The sequence below is a fragment of the Motacilla alba genome, chromosome 3 (genome assembly GCF_015832195.1).
Source record: "Motacilla alba alba isolate MOTALB_02 chromosome 3, Motacilla_alba_V1.0_pri, whole genome shotgun sequence".
Classification (NCBI taxonomy): domain Eukaryota; kingdom Metazoa; phylum Chordata; class Aves; order Passeriformes; family Motacillidae; genus Motacilla; species Motacilla alba.
Genome location: NC_052018.1, coordinates 4,097,088 through 4,124,114, shown reverse-complemented (window position 1 = coordinate 4,124,114; position 27,027 = coordinate 4,097,088). Strand labels below are relative to the sequence as shown.

Here is a 27,027-nt window from a genome sequence, read left to right as displayed (position 1 = left end):
GCAGCTGAGGATCCAGCACAACAATTCCTGTAGCTCCTGCTGCTCTTTGCCTCTGACTTTCCCCACATGCACACATTGCTGTAGAAAACATGAACTTTTGACTGGAGAATTTAAGATGTTGGGTTTGTTGCTCAGCTCCCATACAAGACTGGGACTCAGAGCCAGCAGCAGCTGCTCTGGAACCAGACATATTTTTGATATTTATGCCACATTATCTTTGAACTTTTTCACTGAGCAGGGTCCTCCTTGGAGCCAACAAACAAGGAACAATGTCAGCGAGAAAATGGGTACTGTGGATTTTTGAAGTGCAAGTTCCCCTTTGTCATCAAAGGAAGCTGTTCCAGGTTCTTCTTTTGCTGCAAAAAGTAAGTTTTGGAACTACAATAGTTTCTGTCATGGCAGAAGATGTTTAAGGGCCCCTGAGTAGCTAAAGGATCAGCACCCTTGAGGATTGAAGGTAGAGAGGAGGTGAGGGAACGAAACATGCTTGGAGCTGCCCTGAGAGGGGCTGCAACAGCCTCAGGTCTGCCAGGGCCTCCCCACTCTCCTCCAGTCCCCATGGCCCCTTTCAGGTTCTGCAGAGGAGTTGCCAGAGCCACCAAAGAGGGAAACATTCCCTGTCCTTGGGCAGCACTGACGACATGATCCAGATCTGGCTGCATCCGCACAGACCTGGAGCCAGGGCTGCCAGCACTGAGATAGCCCAGCTCCAACCTGTCTGCACTAAGGACTGCACCTCACCTCCCCTGAGATTGACTCTGCTGCAGCACAGCCTGGGCACTGCAGGGCAGGGGAGAGAGTGGCAGGGAAAGTTACACCAGGTGATGAGCTTGTTTTCTTTCTTCCTACAGTCTCTGGGGATGAGACTCTGAAATTCCCAAGCAGGACATGGCCCTCACTTCTGGCTGCTGGACCCACCTGCTGATATCCCCACCTCCGGATGCCCCTATCTGCTGATGTCCCCCCCTCCTGATGTCCCCTGCCCTCCCTGGCTGTGCGGTGCCCAGCTGGGCTGACAGCAGCAGTGGCAGCTGCTCCTGCTGGGTGCTGCTGGGCTGCAGCCCTGTGGTGCCAGCCCCGGTGTCTTTGGGCCAGGGGCTGCTTTTCCCGGCTTGAATAAAGACGAGCACTTTGGCATTGCAGGGCTGGGCCGTGTGTGTTTGTCCGGCTGCTGCTGCTGGAGGGCTGCTGTGCCTGCTGCCCCTGGGGCTGCCACTGCCTTGGTGGCAGCAGAAGGCCCTGGGCATGGTGCTGGGGCTGAGCAGCACGTGTGGCCCTGGGGATGCTCCTGCCTGGCCCTGCTTTGGTGACGCTGAGCCTGGCAGCACCTGCTGGGCCAGCCTGGGTGGGGTGCCTGTGGTGGGGCTGCCCTGCAGATGCTCCCTCTGGGGGAACAGGAACACTGTTGTGGTGTTTACAGGCCCAGATTACATTCGTTTCTCCATACCCTACTCCCATGCCAGAAGACATAGACGGGGAATTGTGGGCATAGTGGCAAAGTCTCTACCCAAAAATATCCACAGCCTTGTTATAAGGTCCCAGGTCCAGGCCCAGCTGCAAAACCTGCAGCAGGAGCCATTCCTTAAAGAGATGGCAGTGAAGACCCTCAGGGAGCCTGACAGAGCTACAAGGAGAACTCACATGGGACTCATGAGCTTGATGGGGATAAAATAAATACCTGAACCAAAAGATTTGCCGTGCCTTCTTTCATTTGCATTTTTTCTACATGAAATACTCAGTATCCACAGCAGCGCTTCACGTCAGCATCACTTGAGTCCTCCATCTTTCTATACATTCAATTCATTATTATCATGTCTGCTGCTGTCTGCAGCATTGGAAGGGGAAGACCACAGAGGCCAGGCTGGAGTCACAGGCAGCAAAAAAATTCCTTTTCCTGTTTCTCCCCCTGCACCACAGAAAAGGAGGCTTTGGTTTCCTCTTCTGACACCTCAGACAAGGCTTCCCAATCCAGGGCCTTGTGTCATCCAGCCTTGTGTAAGGACTCTGCCGTGCTGTTGTTTGTGGGACACATGCAGGGACAAAGGGACACGTCCAAGGACACAGACACAGACCCTGCTCACTGGAAACCAGCACCAATCTGCTGCTCTGGCACAGAATGGAACCTTTTCTGAGTCCCTTCAAGAAACCCTTCCAGTGAAGCCACCATCAGTAATGTGGGGGTGCCCCATCAGCAGAGGTGGTGCCTCTGCTTCTGCTGAGAGTCCAGAATCCCTCTCCCACAATTTTTATGATTGTCACCTTGTCACTGTGACTTCACATCTCAGGGTTGTGCATGAGAAAATGCTTGTAGTTTGGGGGACCAGATTGCTCTGCCAAACACCTGGAGAAGGAGCTGCCAACTTGGGCACATGGCACAGGCCCTCCTGCCTGGCAAGGACTGTCACTTCTCCCAGTGGCATGGCTGGCATTGAGCACACTGCATTGACAAGTGATGGCTGCATCCAGCTTGTATTTCTTCACCTTGGTTGGCAGAAGAAGGAGGCATGATTTTGTTGGATCACCTGCTTTACGGAATTTGTCATCTATCCTGGTGATCCTCTCAGTTTATCAGAAGCATCACTAGAATGAGCACTGCTTATCCCCCTTACTTGTCAGGTGCACGGAGCTGTTGTCTAATAAGATGTTCTTGAAGTTTCCATAATTGTTTTCCATATTCTGTGACTATTTGAATATCCTATACCAGGTGGTTTTTCAATCAGAGAAGCAAAGACAGAGGATAGGACAGAATGAAATGTTTTCACATTGACAGAGTTTAACTCAGATATATTAGGAAGGAATCCTTCCCTGTGACGGTGGTGAGGCCCTGTCACATAGTGCCCAGAGAGACTGTGGCTGCACCTGGATCCCTGGAAGTGTGCAAGGCCAGGTTGGACGGGGCTTGGAGCATCCTGGGATAGTGGAAAATGTCCTTGCCCATGGTGTGGGGTCAAAGGAGATGATCTTTCAGATCCCTTCCAACCCAAACCATTGCAGAGGTGATTCTGTGAAAGAAGTATTCTGCTCCCCCAGGACTGCACTGGTGCTGGTGCCTGCACCCACCAGTTCCTGTGCCCATCCCAAGGATATCCCTGCTGGCCCCACAGCCCGTTGCCGCTGTGCCACGGGTGTCACAAGAGGTGTTGCATGGGGACAACGGTGACATTGATTGCAACAGCCCCAGGAGGCACCTCAGCCTCTGGCCCTGCAGCAGGGAGGGACCAGGGCCAGCCCCAGCATCCCCACAGCCATGGGGCACTCCCGGGTTGGCCCAGGCCATTTGTGTCAGCAGCAACTGGGGCCCATCCCACCCCTGGAAACAAAGCAAAACCGGCGTCTTTGGGGCCCAGGGACACTCCCTGCGCTGGACTCTTCACCCAAGTGATTCCAGCTTGGTTTGTTGCAGACCATTTCTGCCTTGGTGTGCTCTGAACCAACACCTTTCTCAGGTAGGTTGCTGGGGAGTCACTTCCAGACCAACAAGACTCTTCCCTGCCCTCCTGTTCCTTCCTGGGTCAGTGCTGCACAGGGATGGGGAGTGGGCCTAGTGAGGATCCTGGGAATGATCTGGAGTTGAGGATGGATACTTGCAAGCAGAGCTGGGAACACTTTGCTGACTTCAGGGGATTGTGCAGGGTGTTTGGGTACCCACCTTTGGGCTGACTTGGTCAATGGACAGCTTTGGATAAGAGTTCATTTCGCTTGGCCTCTCCAGGCACAAAGAGTCCCCTAAATCCTTGACCCTGCTTTGGTTCCTGGTGTGTTCCCTCTGCAGCCCCAAGGAGACCCAGGACAGGCATCAGCCATGCGGATCCTCTACCTGCTCTTCCCCTTGCTCCTCCTGCTGGTCCACAGTGCTGCAGGTGAGAGGGACAGAGGGGACATGACTGAGCTGGGAACCCCCACCAGAGGGGTTTGTCAGGTCCTGCTAAGTGACCACAATTCTCAGGTATTCATAATATTTGGGAGGGATTTGCTGTGAGGAAGGTCTGGGCAGCTGAGGATCCAGCACAGCAACTCCTGTAGCTCCTGCTGTTCTTTGCCTCTGACTTCCCCCACATGCAAACATTGCTGTAGAAAACATGAACTTTTGACTGGAGAATTTAAGATGTTGGGTTTGTTGCTCAGCTCCCATACAAGACTGGGACTCAGAGCCAGCAGCAGCTGCTCTGGAACCAGACATATTTTTGATATTTATGCCACATTATCTTTGAACTTTTTCACTGAGCAGGGTCCTCCTTGGAGCCAACAAACAAGGAACAATGTCAGCGAGAAAATGGGTACTGTGGATTTTTGAAGTGCAAGTTCCCCTTTGTCATCAAAGGAAGCTGTTCCAAGTACTTCTTTTGCTGCAAAAAGTAAGTTTTGGAACTACAATAGTTTCTGTCATGGCAGAAGATGTTTAAGGGCCCCTGAGTAGCTAAAGGCTCAGTGCCCTTGAGGATTGAAGATAGAGCTGAGGTGAGGGAACGGAACATGCTTGGAGCTACCCTGAGAGGGGCTGCAACAGCCTCAGGTCAGCCAGGGCCTCCCCAGTCTCCTCCAGTCCCCAGGGCCCCTTTCAGGCTCTGCAGAGGAGTTGCCAGAGCCACCAAAGAGGGAAACATTCCCTGTCCTTGGGCAGCACTGACAACATGATCCAGGATGGCTGGATCCGCACAGACCTGGAGCCAGGACTGCCAGCACTGAGATAGCCCAGCTCCAAGCTGTCTGCACTAAGGACTGCACCTCACATCCCCTGAGACTGACTCTGCTGCAGCACAGCCTGGGCATTGCAGGGCAGGGAAGAGAGTGGCAGGGAAAGTTACACCAGGTGATGTGCTTGTTTCCTTTCTTCCTACAGTCTCTGGGGATGAGACCCTGAAATTCCCAAGCAGGACATGGCCCTCACTTCTGGCTGCTGGACCCATCTGCTGATGTCCCCACCTCCTGATGCCCCTATCTGCTGATGTCCCCTGCCCTCCCTGGCTGTGCGGTGCCCAGCTGGGCTGACAGCAGCAGTGGCAGCTGCTCCTGCTGGGTGCTGCTGGGCTGCAGCCCTGTGGTGCCAGCCCCGGTGTTTTTTCCACCAGGGGCTGCTTTTCCCGGCTTGAATAAAGACGAGCACTTTGGCATTGCAGCGCTGGGCCGTGTGTGTGTGTCCTGCTGCTGCTGCTGGAGGGCTGCTGTGCCTGCTGTCCCTGGGCTGCCACTGCCTTGGTGGCAGCAGAAGGCCCTGGGCATGGTGCTGGGGCTGAGCAGCGCGTGTGGCCCTGGGGATGCTCCTGCCTGGCCCTGCTTTGGGGACGCTGAGCCTGGCAGTGCCTGCTGGGCCAGCCTGGGTGTGGTGCCTGTGGTGGGGCTGCCCTGCAGATGCTCCCCCTGGGGAACTGGGATCCCTGTGCTGGTCCTGCCAGTCTCTGATGCCCTGGTGTCTGCACCCACCAGTTCCTGTGCCCATCCCATGGATTTCCCTGCTGGCCCCACAGCCCGTTGCTGCTGTGCCACGGGTGTCACAAGAGGTGTTGCATGGGGACAACGGTGACATTGATTGCAACAGCCCCAGGAGGCACCTCAGCCTCTGGCCCTGCAGCAGGGAGGGACCAGGGCCAGCCCCAGTACCCCCACAGCCATGGGGCACTCCCAGGTTGGCCCAGGCCACTTGTGCCAGCAGCAACTGGGGCCTGTCCCACCCACCAGCACTGCTATAAACCCAGCGTCTTTGGGGCCCTGCAGCATTGCCTGGCCCCAAGGGCATCTGGACACAGCCATTCCTGTTACAGCTTGAGCGCCAAGATCCTCATCAGGTAGGTGGCTGTGGGATCTCTTGAGGACAACTGCCCATTACACCTCTCTCCTCCTGACCCTCTGTTTTTTTCTAAGTGTTTCAAGTGTCCATGTAGACATTGGATGTCATTTGAGCTTTTTAAGAAAGAGCACAAATTTTCTCTATGGGTCAAGTGATTATCATTCCAGAATATTCTGGAAGTAAACCTGGTGTTCCTGCCTTCATCTGGGAGTGGAAATGTGTCTTGGGGCTGGAGGGAGGTCCTTGAGGCTTCTTTTTCTGGGGTACCTTGAGACTCTGCTGGATAAAGTACTGAGATGCTACTCAAGCAGCAGTACAGAAATTTTCGATTCTTTCCAGCTTCTATTGACATGGAAGAATTTTTAGTCTACAGCCACACTATGGTTCTGTGATGTAGCTGAACCTGCTCATTTTAAAGTGGATTGGAACTAAAGTAGCCATAAGGGGTCCCTTCATCCCAAACCATTCTATGGTTCTATTGACTGTAGTGATAGGCAGGAGCCTCCTTCACCAAGTCCTGGGCATCTCCAGGCACATGAATTTCCCTCAACTCCAGAACCCAGGTCAGTTCCCAATTCTTGTTTGACTATTTACTTTGTGTTGAGTGTTGACATGAGCATCATCTGACAGACAAACTCTGCTTTGTCTCTTGGAGGAGAGGCAGAAGTGTGAGAATAAAAGCAGCAGCAACACATTTCATCTGGTAACTGCATTTGAAAATCTTTCTTGTTCCACCTTTGGCTCTATCTCAGCAGAAACATGTATTTCTCCTCAAGACAGAAGCGTTGGATGCAAAATGCGTGAGGGAGCACAGCTTCCAAGGGTTAATATTCTGCTTGTTTTCCACAAGTCTTTGAATTCTGATTTGGCTACTAGTGCAAGAATCAGGCATTACTTGTCCCGCATGTCCCTTAAGAGAATCCATAGAGAATTCACAGAGGATTCGTAGAGAATAAGGTGATGGAAATTGCCCAACAGGCCAGCACGTCCCCAGTTGCTCCGAAGAAATCCAAAAGCACCTTGGAGATCCATTGTTTGGAGCAGGCCACTTGTGATAGTCCCTCTGCAATTTAGAACTTTGCTGTGTGCTGTAATGTCCAGGACCTTTGGTGTGTCCACTCTGCAACCCAGTGAAGTCCTGGGAGAAGCATCAGCCATGAGGGTCCTGTTCCTGCTCTTCCCCTTGTTCCTCCTGTTGGTCCCGGGTGCTGCAGGTAAGAGGGGAAGAGGGAAAAGTGCATTCACACACTCTTCTGCCAGGCTATTGTTTCAGCTCTTTCCCTGTGCATGATTTTCCATGGCAGCAGGAAAACATGACAAGTGCATCCGACGAGGAGGATTCTGTGCTGTGGGGGGCTGTCGTTTCCCCTACAAATATGTGGGAGTTTGTTCAACACTGAGTCACTGCTGCAAACTGTAAGTTCTGGAAATGGTTTCCTCCTGCTCAAGATTAAAGTTATTATTGTCTTTCAACCATCTCCTACTTTATACCTTCAAGCATTCATGCTCAGGGGTAAAAGCCAGGGAAAGAAAGGAAAAGTCTTTTTGAGTTTGGACCTGCCCTGACTAGGGCTGAAGAAGCCCCAGGTAAAACACTTATACCTGACACTCATTTAGCCCCACAAAGTTTACTCACAGGCAATGCAGAGAGCTCAGCTCTGTTGCCCAAATCAGAAGGCTGTTCCTGGAATAGTGTGAAGCACAGGATCCTCCTCCTGATATCTGTAATAGCTGGAGTTGACCTCTGTAAGGTGAGTGTTATCTCCCCATGCTTGTTTTCATTGTAGGGGGAGGGAGTAAAGAGGGGCAAGAAAAGTTACACCAGGTGATGTGCTTGTTTCCCTTTCTTACAGTATTTGGGGTTGAGACCCTGAAACTCCCAAGCAAGACACCCCGCACTTCTGGCTCCTGAAAATCACCTCCTGATGTCCCCTGCCCTCCCTGGCTGTGCTGTGCCCAGCTGGGCTGACAGCAGCAGTGGCAGCTGCTCCTGCTGGGTGCTGCTGGGCTGCAGCCCTGTGGTGCCAGCCCCGGTGTCTTTGGGCCAGGGGCTGCTTTTCCCGGCTTGAATAAAGACGAGCACTTTGGCATTGCAGCGCTGGGCCGTGTGTACGTGTCCTGCTGCTGCTGCTGGAGGGCTGCTGTGCCTGCTGCCCCTGGGGCTGCCACTGCCTTGGTGGCAGCAGAAGGCCCTGGGCATGGTGCTGGGGCTGAGCAGCGCGTGTGGCCCTGGGGATGCTCCTGCCTGGCCCTGCTTTGGGGACGCTGAGCCTGGCAGTGCCTGCTGGGCCAGGCTGGGTGGGGTGCCTGTGGTGGGGCTGCCCTGCAGATGCTCCCTCTGGGGAACTGGGATCCCTGTGCTAGTCCTGCCAATCCCAGATGTCCCAGATGTCCCTGACAGCCACAACTTCGTGTGCAGAGCTGTGCTGAGGGATGTCCCTTGAGTGGGGACAGACATGGTGACCCACAGGAGCCATCCCTGCTGCTCCTCCTTGTCCTTTTCCAGAGCCACAGCCCTTCCTGCCATGGCTGTGCTGCTCCTTACCACATCCCTGCATACAGGAGGGGGAGGAAACCATGCAAGTCCTGGTCTGGGTGACATGTGGAAAAGCTGCCGTCTTGGTGTACAAATATCCAACTTTGTTCACCCACATGGACTAAGCAGAATCTCCTGGCCTCTCTGCCCATCCCAGGTGGCTTGGAGGAACAATGCTCCATCAAAGGCAGGGGCTTCTCCATGTGTGCAAAGAAAAGCTCAGGCATTTCATTCCCTGAGCAGTTCAATACCTGTGTGTGTCCATCTACAAGTTTGTATGGGAGCAGCTGGGGACATTGCCTGATTCACTGAAGACTTTCCCTCTCAAGAATCATACCCATAAAAGTATTGATGTTGGAAAAGACCTCTAAGAATATTGAATCCAACCATTCCCCCAGGACTGCCAACCCCAACACTAAATCATCAGCACAAGTGCCACATCCACACAGCTTTTAAATTCCCTGCAGGAATGGTGACACAACCACTGCCCTGGGCAGCATGACCCAAACAACAATCACCGTTTCTGCAAAGAAATGATGCCTAATACCCAGTCTAATCCTTCCCTGGAGCTCTTTGAGAGCTTTTCCTCTCATTCTGTCAATTGTTACCTGGGAGAAGAGACTGACCCCAAAAATGTCTGCACTGCCATTGCTTTCCAGACCGGGAGGATCTGGGGAGAGATGTTCAGACCAGCCCTGCCTACCTTGGCTTTTCCTTCATCTGAGGTCACCTGTCCTGGCACTGACTCTGGGGCTGTTGCCTCAAGCTTCCTTTCCCTCTGCAGTCAAGTGCTGTTCCGTCACGCCAGGGCTCCTTGGCCCAGAACATCTGGAGCCAGGCTGATGGAGGTGTGGAAAACGAGCTCAGGGCTTACCGAGGGCACACAGGGGGAAGTAAAGGGAAAGAGGAAATTCAGGAAATTTTATTTTCTCCATGTCATTTCCAAACTCCGCAAGAGAACTGTTGTTCTGAAATTAGGGGCGAACCTTTCCTCTCACTGTACAAAGCTGAGCAAGATTGCAATATTCAGTCAGATCTTCCACATCCCACTCTGAGTATAGAACAGATAAAATGAGAGATGACAAGGAGGGAAACCATTTCCTCATTTCTATTTTTCCCAACACCAACCCGCCTCTCTTGGCCATCCCATCCCTCTCCTGCCCCACAGCCCGTTGCCACTGTGCCATGGATGTCACAAGAGGTGTTGCATGGGGACAACGGTGACATTGATTGCAACAGCCCCAGGAGGCACCTCAGCCTCTGGCCCTGCAGCAGGGAGGGACCAGGGCCAGCCCCAGCACCCCCACAGCCATGGGGCACTCCCGGGTTGGCCCAGGCCACTTGTGCCAGCAGCAACTGGGGCTTGTCCCACCCACCAGCACTGCTATAAACCCAGCGTCTTTGGGGCCCTGCAACATTGCCTGGCCCCAAGGGCATCTGGACACAGCCATTCCTCTTGGGTTTGCTGCTCGGTGAGCCCTCAGACCTTCTCCAGGCAGGTGAGTGTGGGCTCTCCCTCTAGAATGCTGCCCACTCTGGGTCTGGCCTGTCCCCATTGCCTTGGTGTCCCCTCTGCAGCCCTGTGAAGACCCGAGTGAGGCAGCAGCCATGAAGATCCTGTTCCTGCTCCTTCCCCTCATCCTCCTGTTGGTCCAGGGTGCTTCAGGTGAGATGGGAAGAGGGGAAATGGTGGAAAGTGTGAGCACCCAGCAGTGGGAATCCAATGTCCCGGGAAGTGACTGTGTTTATGGGAATGATGAGAAGGTAACAGGGGACTGGGGTCAAAGGTGTTTCCTGAGATGGATGCTGATTTGGGGTGGCGAGAGCCCATAGAAACAGAATTCTGGCTTGGTCTGTGGGTCACAGACATGGAATGTTATGTATTCATGCCTTCCAGCTGTGCTATTCCTGGCAGAGGTGGGAATGCAGCTGGAGTCCAGCCTGGCTCTTCCTCATCCTCATGCTGGTCCTTTCTACTGTGTTCTCTCCTGTGCCTCCAGTTTAGGGGCACAGGGATCTTCCAGGTGAGACGTGTTGTAACAGGAGATGTGGCTGCGGAGAGATTGAATCTGAGCCCTTCTCTTGGCCTGAAATTCACCAGCACCAGGGAGCATCAGCCTGTCTATAACCACAGTCTGACCTCTCAGATTATTCCTTTAATTGTTCCATGTGTCATAACCACAGTCTGACCTCTCAGATTATTCCTTTAATTGTTCCATGTGTCTTTCCCCATGGCAACAGGCAATGCACTTCTATGCAAGCGACGATTGGGATTCTGCTCCAGGCGTTATTGCCCTGCTAGTACACGTTTCGCGGGAAGATGTGCTGGAGAATATGTGTGCTGCAGAAGGTAAGGCCCAGATCCTCAGAAAGATCTGTTTACCAACCCCTTCCTAGACAACTCATGATAGATACTGTACAGCATTTAAGCTTTGAGAGAGATGCGGAAGAAGGGAGAGAATATTCCTTGAGGGTTTGATCTCCCCTCACTGGAGCTGCAACAGCCCCAGGTTAGCCAAGTCCTCCCCACTCTCCTCCAGTCCCCACGGCCTCCTTCAGGTTTTGCAGAGGCCTCTCCAAAGCCACTAAAGAAGGAAACCTTCCTTGTCCATGGGAAGCACCAAGGACATGATCCCAAACTTGCTGCATCTGCACAGACCTGGAGCCAGGGCTGCCAGCACTGAGATAACCCAGCTCCAACCTGCCTGCACTAAGGGCTGCACAACATCCATCTCTGAGCCTGAGTCTGCTGCAGCACAGCCTGGGCATTGCAGGGCTGGGGAGAGAGTGGCAAGGAAATGTTACACCTGGTGATGTCTTTGTCTGTTTTCTTTTTACAGGTACAGGGGTTAAAACCCTGACATTCCTGAGCAGGACACAGCCCTCGCTTCGTGGCTGCTGGACCCACCTGATGATGTCCCCACCTCCTGATGTCCCCTGCCCTCCCTAGCTGTGCTGTGCCCAGCTGGGCTGACAGCAGCAGTGGCAGCTGCTCCTGCTGGGTGCTGCTGGGCTGCAGCCCTGTGGTGCCAGCCCCGGTGTCTTTGGGCCAGGGGCTGCTTTTCCCAGCTTGAATAAAGACGAGCACTTTGGCATTGCAGCGCTGGGCCATGTGTGCGTGTCCTGCTGCTGCTGCTGGAGGGCTGCTGTGCCTGCTGCCCCTGGGGCTGCCACTGCCTTGGTGGCAGCAGAAGGCCCTGGGCATGGTGCTGGGGCTGAGCAGCGCGTGTGGCCCTGGGGATGCTCCTGCCTGGCCCTGCTTTGGGGACGCTGAGCCTGGCAGTGCCTGCTGGGCCAGCCTGGGTGGGGTGCCTGTGGTGGAGCTGCCCTGCAGATGCTCACTCCTGTGAAGACGAATCCATGTCCTGCTTTTTATCGGCCCAGACTTCTTTATTTTCTCAGGCCCCTACTTCCCTCTCACTCATTTTGCGGTGGCTGATGATTCTTTCTTGTGGGGGATGCTCAGCACAAGGAGGATGAGCTCAAGGGAGGCAGTGTCCTGCTGCTTGCGGGAAAACATCTCCCTGGGTTTTCTGCAGGGATGTCCCATATGTCCACATGGAGCAGGACATGGCTCCTACTGGGAATCTCAAGCTACACATCTGTGTTTGAGTGTTCATTGCGCACACCCTGGAATTCCCTCAGTTGTCTGGGCACACCTAAGACTGGCTGGAGCCCAGGCAGGGCCTTGCCCTCTGTTCTGAGTCCACGTGGGCTCTGCAGAGCTCTGGGAGCTGTTGGAATGTCCCTGCAGTCCCAGCTGTGGCTCTGGGCTGTGAAGCGCAGCAGATCCAGCCCAGGGTTGTCCCCATGTCCTTGGGCTGCCAATTGTTCCCTGTCTCCAACATCCAGGGGAGGTTTTCTGGTGGAAGTTGGGTGATGTTTATAGCACTTGATTGGGATACACCCAATACCTCACCTCAGCAGCCTTTGGCAGGGATTCTCCAACATGTCTGATGCCTCTATCCCTGCACAAGGCAGGACTCTGAGGGTGAAGCAGGATTTCCCTTCCTCCCTTTTCCTCCTCCTCTCCACCAGTAGAGGAACTGGCTGTGGACTCACAAAGTGCTGTGGACTCAGAAAGACATGAGATAGAAACCATGGTGATCAGGACAAAGCCTCATCTCTAAAATAGCCACAGCTTTGTTACAAGGTCCCAGCTCCAGTCCCAGCTGCAAAACCTGCAGCAGGAGCCATTCCTTGAAGGTATGGGGCAGTGAGGAACCTCTGCACAGCCAGGAGAACTCACATGTGACTCATGGTTTCAGTAGAGGAAAAAAAATACCTGTACCAAAAGGTTTGACTTCTGTCTTTTTTCGTCTTCATTCTCTTTATAGCAAAATTCAACATCCACAGCAGTTTCACTGTAGCATCACTTAAATCCTCTATTTTTTCATCCATTTAATTCATTACTGTTGTGCTTGCTGCTCTCTGGAACATATACATGAGGAGAGCACATAGGACAGGCTGGAGTCACTTGAGTACTCAAGATGTCCAGCCCAAAAGTTCCTTTCTCTGTTTCCCCTCTGCACTGAAGAAAAGGAGGTTTTCATTTCCTCTTCTGACACCTCTGAGAAGGATTCCCAACCCAAGGTCTTGTGTCATCCTGCCTTCTGTAAGAACTCCTTGTGGTTCTATGGTGTGCTGGACACATCCAGGGACACAGACTCAGACCCTGCTCATTGGAAACCAGCACCAAGCTTCTGCTCTGGCACAGAGCAGAACCTTTCCCACTTATCTTCAGAAAACCTTCCCAGTGAGCCATCAGTAATCTGGGGAATTGGGCCCTCTGTTTCTGCTGAAGATGCAGAATCCATTTTCCGTGGTTTTTTTTTTTTAATAGTCATCTTGTCACTATGACTTCATATCTCAGGGTTGTGCAGCGAATAATGTTGAGGCACCAGGTTCCACTGCCAAACCCCCGAAACTCAGGCTCTGCAATTTGGGGGCAGCCAGATTGCTCTGCCAAACTCCTGAAGAGGGAGCTGCTAACCTGGGCACATGGCACAGACCCCTCCTGCCCATCAAGGACTGTCACCAGAACTGGGCTGGTGCTGGTGCTTCACCCACCAGTTCCTGTGCCCATCCCAAGGATTTCCCTGCTGGCCCCACAGCCCGTTGCTGCTGCGTCACGGGTGTCACAAGAGGTGTTGCATGGGGACAACGGTGACATTGATTGCAACAGCCCCAGGAGGCACCTCAGCCTCTGGCCCTGCAGCAGGGAGGGACCAGGGCCAGCCCCAAAATATATTAATTGACTCTGCAGGGCTGGGTCTGTACTCACAGGAATGCTGAGACCACTGGCGTTAGGAAGTGAAGAATGTGGTAACACCAACCTGTCTGAGCTGCCAGAGAGGAGAAGACACCTGGCTTTTGCCCTGCTGGGAGATATTTATGGACATTTTCAGGTTGCAGGCCAAGGGACCACTTGGAGAGATCACCTCCTGGAGGAGCTGTACAGCCAGACTGGGAGAACTGTTTCCCTTGAAGGCATGCTGAGGTCTTCTGGGTCTGCAGGATCAGGCTCCTCCAGAAGGGATGAGGAAAGGACAGAGGCTGTGGGCTGGTGGAGGAGTTAGTGATGTGGGCCTGGGAGAAGGGAGAGAACTGAGCAGAGACTGCACTGCAGACCTCAGCTCAAGGGCAGATGAGGAAGATGGAGATCCCAGTCTGCAGTGTGGTGGGAGCTCAGGGATATCTGAGATGGATTGGGTGAGAAGCAGGCCGGGCCCAGAAGAGAGCCCCCAGCACAGGCATGCACAAAAAGCCATGGCTGTTGGGGACAAGGGACACCCATAACCAGCAGGACAAGAAAAAGCATCCTGCTCCCGAGAGGCAGCATCTGCAGGGCAGCCCCACCACAGGCACCCCACCCAGCCTGGCCCAGCAGGCACTGCCAGGCTCAGCGTCCCCAAAGCAGGGCCAGGCAGGAGCATCCCCAGGGCCACACGCGCTGCTCAGCCCCAGCACCATGCCCAGGGCCTTCTGCTGCCACCAAGGCAGTGGCAGCCCCAGGGGCAGCAGGCACAGCAGCCCTCCAGCAGCAGCAGCAGGACACGCACACACGGCCCAGCCCTGCAATGCCAAAGTGCTTGTCTTTATTCAAGCCGGGAAAAGCAGCCCCTGGCCCAAAGACACCGGGGCTGGCACCACACAGCTGCAGCCCAGCAGCACCCAGCAGGAGCAGCTGCCACTGCTGCTGTCAGCCCAGCTGGGCACCGCACAGCCAGGGAGGGCAAGGGACCATCAGGAAGTGATTTTCAGGAGCCAGAAGCGAGGGGCATGTCCTTCTTGGGAAATTCAGGGTCTCATCCCTAGCGACTGCAAAAAGAAAGCAGACAAGCTCATCACCTGGTGTAACATTTTCTTGCCACTCTCTCCCCTGCCCTGCAATGCCCAGGCTGTGCTGCAGCAGACTCAGGCTCAGAGATGGATCTTGTGCAGCCCTTAGTGCAGGCAGGTTGGAGCTGGGCTATCTCACTGCTGGCAGCCCTGGCTCCAGGTGTGTGCAGATGCAGCAAATTTGGGATCATGTCCTTGGTGCTTCCCATGGACAAGGAAGGTTTCCCTCTTTGGTGGCTTTGGAGAGGCCTCTGCAAAACCTGAAGGAGGCCGTGGGGACTGGAGGAGAATGAGGAGGCCATGGCTAACCTGGGGCTGCTGCAGCTCCAGTGAGGGGAGATCAAACCCTCAAGGAATATTCTATCCCTTCTTCAGCATCTCTCTCAAAGCATAAATGAAGGACGGTATTTATCATGAGTTGACAAGAAAGACATTGGTAACAGATCTTTCTGCAGAAAAAGGAGGAAAATCTTTCTTCAGCCAAGGCTCTGGGCCTTACCTTTTGCAGCATGCGAAACCACGTGCACATAATCCCACAATACGTGTACCGCGGGGGCAAAAATGCCTGATGCAGAACCCCCGTTTGAACGCGCATACAAGTGCATTGCCTGTTGCCATGGGGAAAGACACACATGGAAAAATTAAAGGAATAATCTGAGAGGTCAGACTGTGGTTATGGACAGGCTGATGCTCCCTGCTGCTGGTGCATTTCAGGCCAAGAGAAGGGCTCAGATTCAATCCCCCCACAGCCACATCTCCTGTTACAACACGTCTCACCTGGAAGATCCCTGTGCCCCTAAACTGAAGGCACACCAGAGCAGAGAGTAGAAAGGACCAGCGTGAGGTTGAGCTAGTGCCCTGCTGCATCGCACCTCTGCCTGGACCAGCAGAATTGACAGCCTGGGATTTGTCACATTCCAAGTCTGTGACCCACAGACCAAGCCAGAATTCTGTTTCCATGGGCTCTCGCCACCCCAAATCAGTGTCCATCTGGAAACTCACTCAAGAAAACCCTTTCAACTCAATCCCCTGTTACTTTCTCATCATTCCCATAAACACAGTCACTTCCAGGGACACTGAATTCCCACTGCTGGGTGCTCACACTTTCCACCATTTCCCCTCTTCCCATCTCACCTGCAGCACCCTGGACCAACAGGAGAATCAGAGGGAGGAGCAGGAACAGGATCTTCATGGCTGCTGCTGGTCCTGGGTCTACACAGGGCTGCAAAGGAAGACCAAGGCAATGGGGAAAAGCAGGACCCTGAATCCAGAAGGACGGCAGAGACAGACCCCACACTCACCTGCCTGGAGAAGGTCTGAGGGTTCACTGAGCAGCAAACCCAAGAGGAATGGCTGTGTCCAGATGCCCTTGGGGCCAGGGAATGCTGCAGGGCCCCAAAGACGCTGGGTTTATAGCAGTGCTGGTGGGTGGGAGAGGCCCCAGTTGCTGCTGGCACAAGTGGCCTGGGCCAACCCGGGAGTGCCCCATGGCTGTGGGGGTGCTGGGGCTGGCCCTGGTCCCTCCCTGCTGCAGGGCCAGAGGCTGAGGTGCCTCCTGGGGCTGTTGCAATCAATGTCACCGTTGTCTCCATGCAACACCCCTTGTGACATCCATGGCACAGCAGCAATGGACTGAGCGGAGAGGGATGGGATGGACAAGAGAGGCAGGTTGGTGTTGGGAAGAATAGAAATGAGGAAATGGTTTCCCTCCTTGTCATCTCTCATTTTATCTGTTCTATACTCAGAGTGGGATGTGGAAGATCTGGCTGAATATTGCAATCTTGCTCATTTATGTAAGGGGACATGAAGGGTTTGCCACTCATTTCACACCAACATTTCTCTTGCAGAGTTTGGAAATGAGATGGATAAAATAACATTTCCTGCATTCCCTCTGTTCTTTACTTCCCCCTGCATGCCCCTTCGTAAGCCCTGAGATCGTTTTCCACACCTCCATCATCCTGGCTCCAGATGTTCTGGGCCAAGGAGCCCTGGGGTGAGGGAACAGCACTTGACTGCAGAGGGAAAGGGAGCTTGAGGCAACAGCCCCAGAGTGAGAGCCAGGACAGGTGACCACAGATGAAGGAAAAGCAAAGGTAGGCAGGGCTGGTCTGAACATCCCTCCCCAAATCCTCCCGGTCTGGAAAGACAATAGCAAACAAGCAGACATTTTTGGGGTCAGTCTCTTCTCCCAGGCAGCTGTTGACAGAATAAGAGGAAATGGTCTCAAAGAGCACCAGGGAAGGATTAGACTGGGTATTAGGAATCATTTCCTGGCAGAAACAGTGATGGTTGTTTGGGACATGCTGCCCATAGCAGTGGTTGTGTCACCATTCCTGCAGGGAATTTATAAGCTGTGTGAATGTGGCACTTGTGCTGATGGTTTAGTATTTGGTTTGGCAGTCTTGGAGGAATGGTTAGATTCAATATTCTTAGAGGTCTTTTCCAACATCAATAATTTTTTGGGTATGATTCTTGAGAGGGAAAATCTTCAGTGAATCAGGCACTGTCCCCAGCTGCTCGCAAAAACAACCCCTCCAGCAGCAGCAGGACACGCACACACGGCCCAGCGCTGCAATGCCAAAGTGCTCGTCTTTATTCAAGCCAGAAAAGCAGCCCCTGGCCCAAAGACACCGGGGCTGGCACCACAGGGCTGCAGCCCAGCAGCACCCAGCAGCAGCAGCTGCCACTGCTGCTGTCAGCCCAGCTGGGCACCGCACAGCCAGGGAGGGCAGGGGACATCAGCAGATGGGGACATCAGCAGGAGGGTCCAGCAGCCAGAAGCGAGTGGATGTCTTGCTTGGGAATTTCAGGGTCTCAAACCCAGTTACTGTAAGAATAAACAGACAAGCACATGACCTGGGGTAACTTTCCCTGCCGGTCTCTCTCCCTGCCCTGCATTGCCCAGGCTGTGCTGCAGCTGAGTCAGGCTCAGGGATGGATGTTGTGCAGTCCTTAGTGCAGACAGGTTGGAGCTGGGCTATCTCAGTGCTGGCAGCCCTGGCTCCAGGTGTGTGCAGATGCAGGAAGTTTGGGATCATGTCCTCGGTGCTGCCCAAGGACAGGGAATGTTTCAGTCTTTGGTGAGTGTAGAGGCCTTGGTATTTGTGAGGCTTCTGCAGGCTCACTCAGGCCAGCTCCAAACCTCTCAATAGCTTTTCCCTTCTCTTTTAGGTTTCTTCCCTAATTCAGTGTAAGAATGAAATTTGTAAGAGATCACTCTGGGAAAAAAGGAGAAATGTCATTTTTCAGGCTGGGATCTGGTCCTTACCTTTTGCAGCACACACTGACTGATGAACATCTTCCTATAGCTTTTGTCTGGGAGATGCAGCCATCAAAGCTGCAGAATCCCCCTCGGCGCCTGCATCGAGCTGCATTTCCTGTTTCCATGGACAAAAGCACACACAGCTATTACAGCAGTAATCCAGGAGAGCAAGGTATGCTTGCAGTCCTGCTGGCAGGCAGGGACTCCTCACATCCCACATCCCTGTCTATTTTCCTGTGATCTCTCCACCCTAACACGGTGTCCAGTTGGATTCTCATGAAACACATCGGATGCCTGATACCTTCTCATCATTCCCACAAACACAGTCACTTCCAGGAGCACTGAATTCCCCCTGGTGCAGGCACACACTTTCCCCCATCTCCCCTCTTCCTTTCTCACCTGAAGCACCCTGGACCAACAGGAGGATCAGGGGGAAGAGCAGGAACAGGATCTTCATGGCTGCTGCCTCTCCTGGGTCTTCACAGAGCTGCAGAGGGGACACCACGGCAATGGGGACAGGCTGGACCCTGAGTGGGGCAGCATTTCAGAGAGAGACCCCACACTCACCTGCCTGGAGAAGGTCTGAGGGTTCACCGAGCAGCAAACGCAAGAGGAATGGCTGTGTCCAAATGCCCTTGGGGCCAGGCAATGCTGCAAAGATGCCCCAAAGACGCTGGGTTTATAGCAGTGCTGGTGGGTGGGACAGGCCCCAGTTGCTGCTGGCACAAGTGGCCTGAGCCAACCCGGGAGTGCCCCATGGCTGTGGGGGTGCTGGGGCTGGCCCTGGTCCCTCCCTGCTGCAGGGCCAGAGGCTGAGGTGCCTTCTGCGTGGGGCTGTTGCAATCAATGTCACCGTTGTCCCCATGCAACACCTCTTGTGACACGCGTGGCACAGCGGCAACGGGCTGTGGGGCCAGCAGGGAAATCCTTGGGATGGGATGGACAAGAGAGGCGGGTTGGTGTTGGGAAGAATAGAAATGAGGAAATGGTTTCCCTCCTTGTCATCTCTCATTTTATCTGTTCTATACTCAGAGTGGGATGTGGAAGATCTGGCTGAATATTGCAATCATGCTCATTTATGTAAGGGGACATGAAGGGTTTGTCTATCATTACACTTTAACAGCTCTTTTGGGAAGTTTTGAAATGAGATGGAGAAAATAACATTTCCTGCATTCCCTCTGTTCTTTACTTCCCCCTGCATGCCCCTTCGTAAGCCCTGAGCTCGTTTTCCACACCTCCATCAGCCTGGATCCAGATGTTCTGGGCCAAGAAGCCCTGGGGTGAGGGAACAGCACTTGACTGCAGAGGGAAAGGAAGCTTGAGGCAACAGCCCCAGAGTCAGAGCCAGGACAGCTGACCACAACTGAAGGAAAAGCCAAGGTAGGCAGGGCTGCTCTGAACATCCCTCCCGAAATCCTCCCGGTCTTGAAAACAATGGCAGTGCAGACATTTTTGGGGTCAGTCTCTTCTCCCAGGTAACAATTGAGAGATTAAGAGGAAATGGTCTCAAAGAGCTCCAGGGAAGTATTAGACTGGGTTTTAGGTATCATTTCTTTGCAGAAATGGTGATGGTTTTTTGGGACATGCTGCCTATGGCAGTGGTGGTGTCACCATTCCTGCAGGGAATTTAAAAGCTGTGTGGATGTGGCACTTGTGCTGATGGTTTAGTGTTGGGGTTGGCAGTCCTGGGGGAATGGTTGGATTCAATATTCTTAGAGTTCTTTTCCAACATCAATACTTTTATGGGTATGATTCTTGAGAGGGAAAGTCTTCAGTGAACCAGGCAATGTCCCCAGCTGCTCCCATACAACCATGTACATGGACACACACAGGTATTGAACTCCTCAGGGAATCAAATGCCTGAGGTTCGCTTTACACAAAGAGCCCTGCCTTTGATGGAGCTGAGCATTGTCACTCCATACCACCTGGGATGGGCAGAGATGCCAGGAGATGCTGCTTAGTCCATGTGGGTGAACAAAATTGGATATTTCTACACTATGATGGGACCTTTTCCACATGTCACCCAGACCAGGACCTGCATGGTTTCCTCCCCCTCCTGTATGCAGGGATGTGGTGTGGAGCAGCACAGCCATGGCAGGAAGGGCTGTGGCTCTGGAAAAGGACAAGGAGGAGCAGCAGGGACAGCTCCTGCTGTCACCATGTCTGTGCCCACTCAAGGGACACAGACCCCAGCACAGCTCTGCACATGGAGCTGTGGGTGTCCGGGACAAGGGACAACTGGGATTGGCAGGACCAGCACAGGGATCCCAGTTCCCCAGAGGCAGCATCTGCAGGGCAGCCCCACCACAGGCATCACACCCTGGCTGGCCCAGCAGGCACTGCCAGGCTCAGCGTCCCCAAAGCAGGGCCAGGCAGGAGCATCCCCAGGGCCACACGCGCTGCTCAGCCCCAGCACCATGCCCAGGGTCTTCTGCTGCCACCAAGGCAGAGGCAGCCCCAGGGGCAGCAGGCACAGCAGCCCTCCAGCAGCAGCAGCAGGACACGCACACACGGCCCAGCGCTGCAATGCCAAAGTGCTCGTCTTTATTCAAGCTAGGAAAAGCAGCCCCTGGCCCAAAGACACCGGGGCTGGCACCACAGGGCTGCAGCCCAGCAGCACCCAGCAGGAGCAGCTGCCACTGCTGCTGTCAGCCCAGCTGGGCACCGCACAGCCAGGGAGGGCAGGGGACATCAGCAGGTGATTTTCAGGAGCCAGAAGCGAATGGGTTGTCCTGCTCAGGAATTTCAGGGTTTTAACCCCACATACTGTAAGAAGAAAACAGACAAGCTCATCACCTGGTGTAACTTTCCCTGCCACTCTCTCTTCAGCCCTGCAATGCCCAGGCTGTGCTGCAGCAGAGTCAGGCTCAGGGGAGGTGAGGTGCAGTCCTTAGTGCAGACAGCTTGGAGCTGGGCTATCTCAGTGCTGGCAGCTCTGGCTCCAGGTGTGTGCTGATGCAGCAAGTTTGGGATCGTGTCCTTGGTGCTGCCAAGGACAGGGAATGTTTCAGTCTTTGTTGGCTTTGGTGAGTGGGGAGTCCCTGGGTGTCCTGGGGCTGCTGCAGCCCCACTCAGGGAAGCCCCAAAACCCACAAGGGCTTTTCTCGTATCATTTGGGCCTCTTTGACTAATTAAAAAAAAAAAGGAGATATTTTATCAGGTGTTAGCTGGAAAAAAATTTTGTAATAGATCCCTCTGGAAAAACAGGAAGAAACTCTTCAGGCAGAGGTCTGATCCTTACCTCTTGCAGCATACTTTGAATGTTGAACATCTTCCAACAGGTGTCGTGGGGTATCGGCAACCCCCAAAGGTGCAGAATCCCCCTCTGCGCCTACATGCACGTTCACTTCCTGTTTCCATGAACGAAAGTGGACACACAGGAAATACAGCAATAATAATAATAATACCAATATTAATACACGCAGCTGATGGATAAGAAAGGGACACCTTTGTGCCCCAGGAAATGTTCCATCCAAATCATCCTCCGTCCCCCTGGGGCTCTCTGCCATCCCTGTGCACCGCAAGAGACTCCCAAGCAGGAATAGCTGGGTGCAGGCTTGGAGCCTGAAACATTCCTGACCTAGAGAACAAGGCAGGATTCTGTCTCCCTGGGATTTCTCCACCCTCAATCACTGTTGATTTGAAAACCCATTTGAGAAATATCAAGAGGACCTCAGTCCTCCGTTACATTCTCATCATTCCCACAACCACAGTCACTTCCAGGGACACTGAATTCCCCGTGGTGCAGGCTCACACTTTCCCCCATTTCCACACTTCCCTTCTCACCTGCAGCACCCTGGACCAGCAGAAGGAGCAGGGGGAAGAGCAGGAACAGGATCTTCATGGCTGCTGCCTCTCCTGGGTCTTCACAGAGCTGCAGAGGGGACACCAAGGCAATGGGGACATGCAGGACACTGAGTAGGGCAGCAGCCTGGGCTCTGTGGATCACCAAACTTCAGAGGGGCTGCTTCCAAACCACAGCAGATGATATTTCCTCTATCTTTCTCTTAAAAAACAATTCCTAAATTTGTGCCCCTCTCCAAACTTTGGGAGTGTTTCATGTCTCTGTCTTTTAGAAATAGATTAACTCAACTAATTTTTTGAATAAATTTCCTTGAAGGTTTTCCAAAGACATTTCCCCTGATAAGGGGCACCAGACCTGGGGCCAAATGTTTCCAATCCATGAAAATACATGGCCGGTTAAATGTGGGGGATAAGAGAGGAAAAACTGCTACTGAACGTCTTGGAACAAACTCTTTTTCACCCTTTTGGGTTTCATGTATCAAACTGTCATGGTTTGAGGTAACACAAACACATGCCCCTAACACCCTGCCCAACCAACTCTACTTCCCAGGGATCAAGAATATTCTCCAGCTCAGCTTGGCAGAGCCCATTTGCAATTCCAGAGCATTCTCAGGATTTTTGGCAAGGACATTCCCCAGCCCCACACTTGCTCCCCCTGCCCTGGGCAGCAATGACCCAGGGAGCCAGAGGGCAGGAAAGTGTCTTTGTGCCCAGAAATGGGAGCAGAAATCAACCTTTGCAGCTAGTGAAAGCCTGAAATGGTGGGAAAGCTCGTACTGTTGAGGGAAAGGACTCGCCTTACTTTCCAAGGGAGCGCTCTCATTTCCCCAGCAAAGAAGGTCCTGGGTTCCTCCTGCAGCATCAAGGCATTTTCCCAGACTATCCTGTACTTAGGAAACCTCAGTTGCACCTTCCACATGTTCTGGCCTCTTAGACTCACAGGAAGGCTCAAAAAAATCTCTGATAGCTAAATTTTTCCCCTAGGTTCTTCCAGCAGTTTGTGCTTTAGGAGATGCTGCTCTGCTGGGCTTTGAGCTGAGACCCTGAGTGGGCAGAAACTGGGGAAGAGATCCCACACTCACCTGCCAGGAGAAGGTCTGAGGGTTCAGGCAGCAGCAAACCCAAGAGGAATGGCTGTGTCCAGATGCCCTTGGGGCCAGGCAATGCTGCAGGGCCCCAAAGACGCTGGGTTTATAGCAGTGCTGGTGGGTGGGACAGGCCCCAGTTGCTGCTGGCACAAGTGGCCTGGGCCAACCCGGGAGTGCCCCATGGCTGTGGGGGTGCTGGGGCTGGCCCTGGTCCCTCCCTGCTGCAGGGCCAGAGGCTGAGGTGCCTCCTGGGGTTGTTGCAATCAATGTCACCGTTGTCCCCATGCAACACCTCTTGTGACACCCGCGGCACAGCAGCAACGGGCTGTGGGGCCAGCAGGGAAATCCTTGGGATGGGCACAGGAACTGGTGGGTGCAGGCACCAGCACCAGTGCAGTCCTGGGGGAGCAGAATCCTTCTTTCACAGAATCACCTCTGCAATGGTTTGGGTTGGAAGGGACCTGAAAGATCATCTCTTTCCACCCCCTGCCATAGCCAGGGACACTTTCCAATGTCCCAGGTTGCTTCAAGCCCTGTTGGACCTAGCCGTGGACACTTCTCAGGATGCTGCAACCACATCTTCTCTGGGTGACATCTGCCAGGGCCTCTCCACCCTCACAGGGAAGGATTTCTTCCCAATATCCCCTTTTACGCTGTCCTCTGTCTGTTTGAAACCATTCCCTATTCTCCTTTCCTTTTCCTATGTCTCTTCTCCTCTGGTTGAAGAACCAGTTGGTTTGGGATGTGCAAAAACACCCAGAATATGGAAAACAACTTTGGACACTGCAAAAATATGTGAATAGACAACAGGCCTGTGCACCTGTCATGTAAAGGGGAAAAGCAGGGTTCCCTCATATGGCTCCTCTGATAAACTGAGTGGAACATCAGGATTGATGATAAGTTCTGTAAACCAGGTGATCCAACAAAATTGTGCTTCCTTCTTCTGCCAACCAAGGTGAAGAAATACAAGCTGGATGCAGCCATCACTTGTTAATGCAGTGTGTTTGAGACCAGCCATGCCACGGGGAGAAGTGACAGTCCTTGCCAGGCAGGAGGGTCTGTGCCATGTGCCCAAGTTGGCAGCTCCTTCTCCAGGTGTTTGGAAGAGCACTCTGGTCTTCCCAAACTACAAGGGGTGAGGTGCTGGGGATTTGCAAGTGCAACATCTTGGCCCTTTCTGCTTTACAGCCCTGAGATGTGAAGTCACAGTGACAAGGTGACAATCATAAAAAATGCCAGAGAGGGATTCTGGACTCTCAGCAGAAGCAGAGGCACCACCTCTGCTGATGGGGCACCCCCACATTACTGATGGTGGCTTCACTGGGAGGGTTTCTTGAAGGGACTCAGAAAAGGTTCCATTCTGTGCCAGAGCAGCAGATTGGTGCTGGTTTCCAGTGAGCAGGGTCTGTGTCTGTGTCCCTGGACGTGTCACTGTGTCCCTGGACGTGTCCTGCAAACCACAGCCCGGCCAGGTCCTTACACAAGGCTGGATGACACAAGGCCCTGGGTAGGGAATCCTTGTCTGCGGTGTCAGAAGAAGAAACCAAAGCCTCCTTTTCTGTTATGTAGGGGGAGAAACAGGAAAAGGAACTTTTGGGCTACCTGTTAGTCCAGCCTGGCCTCTGAGGTTTTCCCCTCCTGATGTTGCAAGGAGCAGCAGGAAAAATAATAATGATTTGAAATGGGTATGGGGACAAATGGAGGCTTTCATTGATGCTGCCGTGAAGCTGTGGTGTGGATACTGAGTATTCCATATGGCCATAATACAGATCAAAGAAGACAAAGGAAACCTTTTGGAACAGATAATTATTTTACCCGTACCAAGCTCATGAATCACCTGTGAGTTCTCTGTATGTCTATACTGTCTTCCACGACATATCCCACACTACATCCTTATTAAGGAATGGCTCCTGCTGCAGGTTTTGCAGCTGGGACTGGAGCTGGGACCTTGGAACAAAGCTGAGGCTGTGATAGGGATGAGGCTTTGCCACCATGCCGAGTTCCTAGTCCATCTCTTTCTGCCATAGAAGAGGAGTCTAGAGAAAAAAATGATATCTGGGCCTGTGAACACCATGACAATGTTCCTGTTCTCCCAGAGGCAGCATCTGCAGGGCAGCCCCACCACAGGCACCCCACCCAGGCTGGCCCAGCAGGCACTGCCAGGCTCAGCGTCCCCAAAGCAGGGCCAGGCAGGAGCATCCCCAGGGCCACACGCGCTGCTCAGCCCCAGCACCATGCCCAGGGCCTTCTGCTGCCACCAAGGCAGTGGCAGCCCCAGGGGCAGCAGGCACAGCAGCCCTCCAGCAGCAGCAGCAGGACAAACACACACGGCCCAGCGCTCAGCCCCAGCACCATGCCCAGGGCCTTCTGCTGCCACCAAGGCAGTGGCAGTCCCAGGGGCAGCAGGCACAGCAGCCCTCCAGCAGCAGCAGCAGGACAAACACACACGGCCCAGCGCTGCAGTGCCAAAGTGCTCGTCTTTATTCAAGCCGGGAAAAGCAGCCCCTGGCCCAAAGACACCGGGGCTGGCACCACAGGGCTGCAGGCCGTGATCCATTAGAGTCATTTTGCAGCTGACCCAGAGCAGGAGCTGCACAGTCTCCTCCTCCTGCTCCTGTCTGCTGGGATGGGATGTGGAGCAGCACAGCCACAGCAGGGAGAGCTGTGGTGCTGGAACAGGACAAGGAGGAACAGCAGGGACAGCTCCTGTGGGTCACCATGGCAAAGGCCACTCAAGGGACAGAGATCCCAGCACAGCTCTGCACATGAGGCCATGGCTATTAGGGACATCAGGGACTGGCAGGACCAGCACAGGCATCCCGATTCCCCAGGGAGAGCATCTGCAGGGCAGCTCCACCACAAGCACCACACCCAGGCTGGCCCAGCAGGCACTGCCAGGCTCAGCGTCCCCAAAGCAGGGCCAGGCAGGAGCATCCCCAGGGCCACACGCGCTGCTCAGCCCCAGCACCATGCCCAGGGCCTTCTGCTGCCACCAAGGCAGTGGCAGCCCCAGGGGCAGCAGGCACAGCAGCCCTCCAGCAGCAGCAGCAGCAGGACACGCACACACGGCCCAGCGCTGCAATGCCAAAGTGCTCGTCTTTATTCAAGCCGGGAAAAGCAGCCCCTGGCCCAAAGACACCGGGGCTGGCACCACAGGGCTGCAGCCCAGCAGCACCCAGCAGGAGCAGCTGCCACTGCTGCTGTCACCCCCGCTGGGCACCGCACAGCCAGGGAGGGCAGGGGACATCCGGAGGTGGGGACATCATCAGGTGGGTCCACCAGCCAGAAGTGAGTGGATGTCTTGCTTGGGAATTTCAGGGTCTCAAACCCAGTTACTGTAAGAATAAACAGACAAGCACATGACCTTGTGTAACTTTCCCTGCTGGTCTCTCTCTCCTGCCCTGCAATGCCCAGGCTGTGCTGCAGCAGAGTCAGGCTCAGGGATGGATGTTGTGCAGTCCTTAGTGCAGACAGGTTGGAGCTGGGCTATCTCAGAGCTGGCAGCTCTGGCTCCAGGTGTGTGCAGATGCAGCAAGTTTGGGATCATGTCCTCAGTGCTGCCCAAGGACAGGGAATGTTCCAGTCCTTGGTGGCTTTGGTGAGTGTAGTGGCCTAGGCATTTGTTGGGCTGCTGCACACACACTCAGGTCAGCTCCCAAGACATCAAGGGCTTGTACATTCGTACATTCTCTTTTACGTTACTTCTACTAATCCTGTGTTAGAAAGATATTTGTAACATATCCCTGTGGATAAAAGGGAGGAAACTCTTTCTTCAGGCTGGGATTTGGACCTTACATTTTGCAGCACAGACTGACTGATGAACATCTTCCAATCCGTTTTGCAGGCGAGCTGCAGCCAAGAAACCTGCAGAATCCCCCTCGGCGCCTGCATCGAGCTGCATTTCCTGTTTCCATGGACAAAAGCACACAAAGCTGTTACAGCAATAATCCAGGAGAGCAGGGGGTGCTTGCAGTCCTGCTGGCAGGCAGGGACTCCTCACATCCCACATCCCTGTCTATTTCCCTGGGACCTCTCCATCCCAAAATGGTATCCAGTTGGAAACTCACTTGAGAAACACCTCTGATGCTGACACCTTCCCATCATCCCCACAAACACAGTCACTTCCAGGGACACTGAATTCCCCCCGGTGCAGGCTCACACTTTCCACAATTTCCCCTCTTCTCTTCTCACCTGCAGCACCCTGAACCAA

General features: G+C 53.7%; 4 long non-coding RNA genes across 4 annotated transcripts; 1 reads left to right on the top strand and 3 right to left on the bottom strand.

Moving 5' to 3' along the window:
• The first annotated feature begins 9,705 nt into the window (after positions 1–9,705).
• On the top strand, positions 9,706–11,415 carry LOC119699681. Its single transcript, XR_005256499.1, has 4 exons — positions 9,706–9,820; positions 9,900–9,987; positions 10,563–10,671; positions 11,162–11,415. It is a non-coding gene; the product is annotated as an uncharacterized LOC119699681 (long non-coding RNA).
• A 2,994-nt stretch (positions 11,416–14,409) lies between these two features.
• On the bottom strand, positions 14,410–16,034 carry LOC119699885. The gene is made up of 3 exons (XR_005256579.1): positions 15,965–16,034; positions 15,798–15,885; positions 14,410–14,642 (listed from the first exon to the last, which is right to left on the bottom strand). It is a non-coding gene; the product is annotated as an uncharacterized LOC119699885 (long non-coding RNA).
• Positions 16,035–17,340: 1,306 nt separating this feature from the next.
• Positions 17,341–18,609, bottom strand: LOC119699789. Its single transcript, XR_005256534.1, has 4 exons — positions 18,493–18,609; positions 18,325–18,412; positions 17,932–18,040; positions 17,341–17,490 (listed from the first exon to the last, which is right to left on the bottom strand). It is a non-coding gene; the product is annotated as an uncharacterized LOC119699789 (long non-coding RNA).
• A 7,285-nt stretch (positions 18,610–25,894) lies between these two features.
• Positions 25,895–26,724, bottom strand: LOC119699784. Its single transcript, XR_005256533.1, has 2 exons — positions 26,613–26,724; positions 25,895–26,152 (listed from the first exon to the last, which is right to left on the bottom strand). It is a non-coding gene; the product is annotated as an uncharacterized LOC119699784 (long non-coding RNA).
• Positions 26,725–27,027: the final 303 nt, after the last annotated feature.